At 61.9% G+C, this 7,500-nt stretch overlaps 3 non-coding genes across 3 annotated transcripts in view; all 3 read left to right on the plus strand.

The window, feature by feature from the left end:
* The first annotated feature begins 2,703 nt into the window (after nt 1–2,703).
* On the plus strand, nt 2,704–5,191 carry LOC149053987 (small subunit ribosomal RNA). Its single transcript, XR_016192381.1, has one exon. It is a non-coding gene; the product is annotated as a small subunit ribosomal RNA (ribosomal RNA).
* A 212-nt stretch (nt 5,192–5,403) lies between these two features.
* Nucleotides 5,404–5,561, plus strand: LOC149053988 (5.8S ribosomal RNA). Its single transcript, XR_016192399.1, has one exon. It is a non-coding gene; the product is annotated as a 5.8S ribosomal RNA (ribosomal RNA).
* Nucleotides 5,562–5,963: 402 nt separating this feature from the next.
* Nucleotides 5,964–7,500, plus strand: part of LOC149053989 (large subunit ribosomal RNA) — a 4,199-nt gene continuing 2,662 nt past the window's right edge. The window contains exon 1 of the ribosomal RNA XR_016192390.1: nt 5,964–7,500. This exon is cut by the window's right edge and continues 2,662 nt beyond it. This is a non-coding gene — a ribosomal RNA (large subunit ribosomal RNA).

The following is a 7,500-nucleotide window of genomic DNA, read 5'->3' on the forward strand; positions in this document are numbered from 1 at the left end:
CGACGACTTGCAACAACGTCACGGGTGGTCGGTTAGACGAAATGCGCTCGGGGTTGCCCGGGTAGACCGCGGTCGGTGGGACGGGAGAAGATTTGTTCATGTCGGGTGAAAAAAAAATTACCAGATGGTAATAAGGACAGTGTGCATGTTGTATTATCACTGTCCCAATCCGCGCGCGCCCGGTGGTCGGTGTCGTAGGTGGTCGGCCGCACTGCTACGCGGGACCGCCTGGCGGCCGGCTAGCGGGACGCGATTTGCGTCCCGCCCGCGCAGGCGGCGCCATTTTTTTTCGTGCCGTGCAGCCACGCGGCGTGCAGCGTTCGATTTACGCGGGTGCGTACGGTGGTCGACGACTTGCAACAACGTCACGGGTGGTCGGTTAGACGAAATGCGCTCGGGGTTGCCCGGGTAGACCGCGGTCGGTGGGACGGGAGAAGATTTGTTCATGTCGGGTGGTCGGGTGAAAAAAAATTACGTAGCACTGTTACGCGCGTCCTAACGTCGTTTACGATGAACACGTATTATTTTCCAGTCGACCGTCCACGGTGGTCCGTCGAGCCGGGGTAGGTCGCATGCGGGCAGCCCGGACGTCGACGTTGCACGGGGTTTCGAAACCGGAGTTTTTGGATCGCGATTTTTTCCAAACCCAATAACTCGTTAACGGTCGGTTTTCGGTGGACGAACCAAAGAGGTGATCTCGTCGGGCGCACCGAATACTATCAGGAATAGTAGGTCCGACGGACGTGATGCGATTTTTAAATATTTTTCGATTGTGCGATTGTGGCGGGGGTATTAGTGTTCGGGTGGGGGGAACCGATACGCGCGCCGATTGCGGTAGTTGACGGGCGCGCGTCCACTGTTGCACGAGCGACGCTACGCCATTACGGGTGGTCGGTTAGACGAAATGTATTATCACTGTCCCAATCCGCGCGCCCGGTGGTCGGTGTCGTAGGCGGTCGGCCGGTACTGCTACTCGGGACCGCATGGCGGCCGGCTAGATTTGCGTCCCGCCATTTTTTTTCGTGCCGTGCCGCCAAGCGGCGTGCGTACGGTGGTCGACGACTTGTAACAACGTCACGGGTGGTCGGTTAGACGAAATGCGCTCGGGGTTGCCCGGGTAGACCGCGGTCGGTGGGACGGGAGAAGATTTGTTCATGTCGGGTGGTCGGGTGAAAAAAAATTACGTAGCACTGTTACGCGCGTCCTAACGTCGTTTACGATGAACACGTTTTATTTTCCAGTCGACCGTCCACGGTGGTCCGTCGAGCCGGGGTAGGTCGCATGCGGGCTGCCCGGACGTCGACGTTGCACGGGGTTTCGAAACCGGAGTTTTTGGATCGCGATTTTTTCCAAACCCAATAACTCGTTATCGGTCGGTGTTCGGTGGACGAACCAAAGAGGTGATCTCGTCGGGCGCACCGAATACTATCAGGAATAGTAGGTCCGACGGACGTGATGCGATTTTTAAATATTTTTCGATTGTGCGATTGCGGCGGGGGTATTAGTGTTCGGGTGGGGGGAACCGATACGCGCGCCGATTGCGGTAGTTGACGGGCGCGCGTCCACTGTTGCACGAGCGACGCTACGCCATTACGGGTGGTCGGTTAGACGAAATGTATTATCACTGTCCCAATCCGCGCGCCCGGTGGTCGGTGTCGTAGGTGGTCGGCCGGCTAGATTTGCGTCCCGCCACTTTTTTTCGTGCCGTGCCGCCAAGCGGCGTGCGTACGGTGGTCGACGACTTGTAACAACGTTAGGCGAAATGCGATTGTGGCGGGGGTATTAGTGTTCGGGCGGGGGGATCCGATACGGGCGCGGATTGCGGTAGTCCACGGGCGCGCGTCCACTGTTACACGAACGACGCTACGCCATTAAGGTGGAAAAACCCGGGATTTTGTAAATTTGTGAGCGGTTCGGTCGTCGGCGTTGCAGTCGACGGCCGGCCGCCGATCACGAACACCACAACAGCAAAGCCACGGGCGACGCCGAAGACGGCGCGTACACCTCGCGGCGCCCACCGGTCGCCGCCAACTGACGGTCGTCCACGTACGCGGGACACCGTCGGTTGAGTGGCCGGTCCGGTGAGAGCCGGCGGAAGGTGACACGCGTCCGCGTTTCGGCCGCCGACCCATCTCGCAATCCGAGTGGCGAAACTCAACCGGCGCCGCGCGTCCACCAGCCGGTGTTTGCGCGGCGCGCGCCAATCCACACCGATGACGACTCCCGTTACCGTTCCGCGTGTCACGAACACTCGACGCCAGAACATTCCCGCCGCGGCCGGCCATCGTCGCCGCGCCCGGCGGTCGCCGGGGCGAAGCCACGGGACGGCGGACTTCGCGTCGCGTCCCGGCTTCCCCCTCGATCTCGGCTGGGGGCCGTTACGAATCGGGCGAGAGCCGGTCTCGGTACGCTCGCCGGGGACCCGTGCACACACCGTCACCCGAACCCGGCGGTCGACCGTCACCCGGTCCGTCTCGTCAACGTGTCGCACTCCGTGTGCCGACCACACCACACACACATTTTGTTGTTGTTGAACCGCGGTCGGTCGCGCGGCCGTGACCCACAGCGGTCCCGGCCACGCGATCGCCCTCGGCGTCGGCTCGCCGCCCCCTTCCGCGGGGCGTCGGACCGGCGCTCGGACGCACGCGTCCCAGGCCGCCACGCGCGTGGCGGTCGCGGGGCGCGGTAGCAGTAAACCCGAGATCCCTGGTTGATCCTGCCAGTAGTCATATGCTTGTCTCAAAGATTAAGCCATGCATGTCTCAGTGCAAGCCGCATTAAGGTGAAACCGCGAAAGGCTCATTAAATCAGTTGTGGTTCCTTAGATCGTACCCAAGTTACTTGGATAACTGTGGTAATTCTAGAGCTAATACATGCCGACAGAGTTCCGACCGTCGCGGCGCTCTCGGGCGTCGCGCGCGGGAGGAACGCTTTTATTAGATCAAAACCGGCCCGTCGCGGCGCGCTTCGTGCGCGTCCCGATCGCGGCCCGCGCAAAGACCTGGTGACTCTGAATAACTTCGAGCTGATCGCACGGTCTCCGTACCGGCGACGCATCTTTCAAATGTCTGCCTTATCAACTGTCGACGGTAGGTTCCATGCCTACCGTGGTGGTAACGGGTAACGGGGAATCAGGGTTCGATTCCGGAGAGGGAGCCTGAGAAACGGCTACCACATCCAAGGAAGGCAGCAGGCGCGCAAATTACCCACTCCCGGAACGGGGAGGTAGTGACGAAAAATAACGATACGGGACTCATCCGAGGCCCCGTAATCGGAATGAGAACACTTTAAAACCTTTAAACGAGGATCAATTGGAGGGCAAGTCTGGTGCCAGCAGCCGCGGTAATTCCAGCTCCAATAGCGTATATTAAAGTTGTTGCGGTTAAAAAGCTCGTAGTCGGATCTGTGTCTGGGCGGTGCCGGACCACCCTGGCGGTCCGGCGTGTCGCGGCCGGCCGTGCCGCGGGACCACGTGTCCCGTCGGCGCGGTCGCCGTCGCGCTCGTCAGCCGTCTCGGGGTGTTAGTTACCGGCACGTCGGCCGGACGTATTGTCGGCAGGCGGACACGTGTCTCGTGCTCCCGGCGCGCCGCGCGGCCACGCGTCGCGCGGCCGTCGGGGTTCGACGACGGCGGCCGCCTACTCCAATCTTGCTGCGCGGTGCTCTTCACCGAGTGCCGTCGGCGGGCCGACACGTTTACTTTGAACAAATTAGAGTGCTCAAAGCAGGCTCAAATCTGGCGGGGCGGCTTCACGGCCGTCTCGTCAAAAGGCCCTGAATACTGGTCGCATGGAATAATGGAACAAGACCTCGGTCCCGCGCATCTCCGCCCTTCGCGGGCGCGCGAAACCGCCCTCCGGGGCGTTTCCGTGCGCGGGCCGCCGGGCCGCGGGCGCCAGTCGCCCGCGCGTCCCGCCGGGCCGGTTTTCGGGACCGGAGGTAATGATCAACAGAGACGGGCGGGGGCATTCGTACCGAGACGTTAGAGGTGAAATTCTTGGATCGTCTCGAGACGAACTGACGCGAAAGCATTTGCCAAGTACGTTCTCGTATGATCAAGAACGAAAGTTAGAGGTTCGAAGGCGATCAGATACCGCCCTAGTTCTAACTGTAAACGATGCCAGCTAGCGATCCGCCGGCGTTTCATTAACGACCCGGCGGGCAGCTTCCGGGAAACCGAAGCTTTTCGGTTCCGGGGGAAGTATGATTGCAAAGTTGAAACTTAAAGGAATTGACGGAAGGGCACCACCAGGAGTGGAGCCTGCGGCTTAATTTGACTCAACACGGGAAACCTCACCAGGCCCGGACACCGGAAAGATTGACAGATTGAGAGCTCTTTCTTGATTCGGTGGGTGGTGGTGCATGGCCGTTCTTAGTTGGTGGAGCGATCTGTCTGGTTAATTCCGATAACGAACGAGACTCTGTCCTGCTAACTAGGCGGGTAAACCCGGGTCGGCGTGGGCGCGGCGCCGGCGGTTTCGGCCGTCTGCGTTCGCGTTCCCGTCGGCTCGGCCCGGTATCCCCGAACGCGTTCGCCCGTCGTCCACGGCGGTCGTCGGGCGCGGCCGCGCCATCCGCGTCCCGGCGTGCGGCGGGCGTGCGGGGGTCGGGGGGCAACCTCCGGTCGCCGTGCGTCAGTCGTGCGCTGGGCTCCGCGGTGAAGCGCGCCGCGTTCGCGGCCGTCGCCGGCGGATCACGATACGTTACTAGGGCTACCGCCGGCTCCCAGGAGCTTAAACTCTTCTTAGAGGGACAGGCGGCGGACGAAAATAGCCGCACGAGACTGAGCGATAACAGGTCTGTGATGCCCTTAGATGTTCTGGGCCGCACGCGCGCTACACTGAAGGAATCAGCGTGTGTTAACATTCCTGGGCCGACAGGCTTCCGGGTAACCCGCTGAACCTCCTTCGTGCTTAGGGATCGTGGCTTGCAATTTTTCCACGTGAACGAGGAATTCCCAGTAAGCGCGAGTCATCAGCTCGCGTTGATTACGTCCCTGCCCTTTGTACACACCGCCCGTCGCTACTACCGATTGAACGACCGCAGTGAGGTCTTCGGACTGGACGCGCGTTATTCGGCCCCCTCGGGGGCTGGGTCGTCGCGCGACCGGGAAGATGACCGAACTCGGCCGTTTAGAGGAAGTAAAAGTCGTAACAAGGTTTCCGTAGGTGAACCTGCGGAAGGATCATTAGAGACGGGCCCGCGGCGCCGGCGACTCGCTTGCCGGTCTCGCGCGCGCCTAATCCGACCCCGTGGCCGCGTGCGCTCGCGCGCGACAACCGCGCACGGTTGTCGTCCGCCGACCGCCCGCGCGCCGCGACCCCCGACCGAGAGTCGACCGAAAGATGGTTACCGTCGTCGGAAGACGATTGTGTAAACGAAAAAAAAAAAAAACAAACACCCGACCCCGAACGGCGGATCACTTGGCTCGTGGATCGATGAAGACCGCAGCTATCTGCGCGTCGTCGTGTAATCCGCAGGTTATACGAACATCGACCAGTCGAACGCACATTGCGGCCTCGGTGACCCGCGGGTCCCGGGCCACGCCTGTCTGAGGGTCGTATACCGGATACTCGGCCAGACCGATGCGCCGGCACGGCAGGCGTCCGGCGGAGCGCGCGCGCCGCGTCCGGTCCTCACGGGGACCGGCGCCCGCGCGCCCGTCGGCCGCACGCCGCGCCCGCGCGAGTTTGGCGGCTCGACCGGGGAAAACGCGGGCTACCGCTCGCGGCTGCCCCCGGTCGTCCGCCCAAGTTGTGACGGCAAACAGTCACGGGTTCTCGCGCCGTCGAACGGCACGTCCCCGTCCGCCCGCCGCGCGAGAGCGCGGCCGGGTCGGCTGAGAGTCGTCCTCGAGACGCCACCTCTCCGGCAACCGAGAAGCGGACGCGGACCGTCGCCGCGCGGACGGAGCGCGGACCCGCGCACCAGTTACCACCACCACACGTACCACACACTTGTTCCGACCTCAGATCAGGCGGGACTACCCGCCGGATTTAAGCATATTAATAAGCGGAGGAAAAGAAAACAACCGTGATTCCCCCAGTAGCGGCGAGCGAACAGGGAAAAGCCCATCGCCGAATCCCGCCGCGCACTTTTGTGTCGCGGCACGTATGGGAGTTGTGGCGTACGGGCCGGCCTCGTTGCCGGGGCGCACGTGACGGTCCAAGTCTCCCTTGAACGGGGCCATGGCCCGCAGATGGTGCCAGGCCAGTAGAGGCCGTCACAGCGTTCCGGGATCGGACCGCGCCTTCGAGTCGGGTTGCTTGAGAGTGCAGCCCGAAGCGGGTGGTAAACTCCATCTAAGGCTAAATACGGCCACGAGACCGATAGTGGACAAGTACCGTGAGGGAAAGTTGAAAAGAACTTTGAAGAGAGAGTTCATAAGAACGTGAAACCGTTCGGGTGTAAACGGACAGAGCCCGCGAGTCCCCGCCGGGCGAATTCACGGTCGGTGGTCTCACCGCCGGCCGGATCTTTCGCTCGGTCAGCGGACGTCGCGACTCGTTGGGCGCCGGCCGAAGGGCCCGGGTGGCGGTTCGTCGCGGCGGTCGCGCCTCGGCGTGACCGTTCGCGCCGAACCCCGGTGCTCCTGGTCGGCTCGCCCGACGGCATGAACCGTCGACGCGGCCCCGTCGCAGGCGGGGTCCCGTCGGTCGGCGACGAGTTTCGGGCTACTTTCCGACCCGTCTTGAAACACGGACCAAGGAGTCTAACGTGTGCGCGAGTCAACGGTGATCTCACGAAAAACCACGTTTGGCGCAATGAAAGTGAACCGTTTACGGTGCGGACGATGGCCTAGCGACCGAACCCACCGGCGTTCAAAGTCGCGCTGGTCCGCAGTCCGGGGGCGTCTCCGCCAGGTCGGCTCCGGCCGTCCGGGGGCGCACCCTTAGCGCACACGTTGGTACCCGAAAGATGGTGAACTATGCCTGGCCAGGATGAAGTCAGGGGAAACCCTGATGGAGGTCCGCAGCGATTCTGACGTGCAAATCGATCGTCTGAGCTGGGTATAGGGGCGAAAGACTAATCGAACCATCTAGTAGCTGGTTCCATCCGAAGTTTCCCTCAGGATAGCTGGCGCCGATGTGTCCCGCCCGTTCGCGGGCGTACGGACGCCGGTGGGACTCCGCGCTGTACGGCGCGGTAACAACCCGCTCGTAACACGGAGGATGTCTCATACGGTAAAGCGAATGATTAGAGGACATTGGGGCCGAAACGACCTCAACCTATTCTCAAACTATAAATGGGTGAGATCGCCGGCTTTACCTGGTACACCGCGTGAACCGCGTGCGAAGCCGGCGACGGAACCCTAGGCGCTTAGTGGGCCATTTTTGGTAAGCAGAACTGGCGCTGCGGGATGAACCGAACGCCGAGTTAAGGCGCCGAAATCGACGCGTATTCAGAGACCATGAAAGGCGTTGGTTGCTGATGACAGCAGGACGGTGGCCATGGAAGTCGGAATCCGCTAAGGAGTGTGTAACAACTCACCTGCCGAAG

Source organism: Diuraphis noxia, unplaced genomic scaffold (assembly GCF_037042655.1).
Source record: "Diuraphis noxia isolate RWA-SAM2 unplaced genomic scaffold, SU_Dnox_SAM2 contig0017, whole genome shotgun sequence".
Taxonomy (NCBI): domain Eukaryota; kingdom Metazoa; phylum Arthropoda; class Insecta; order Hemiptera; family Aphididae; genus Diuraphis; species Diuraphis noxia.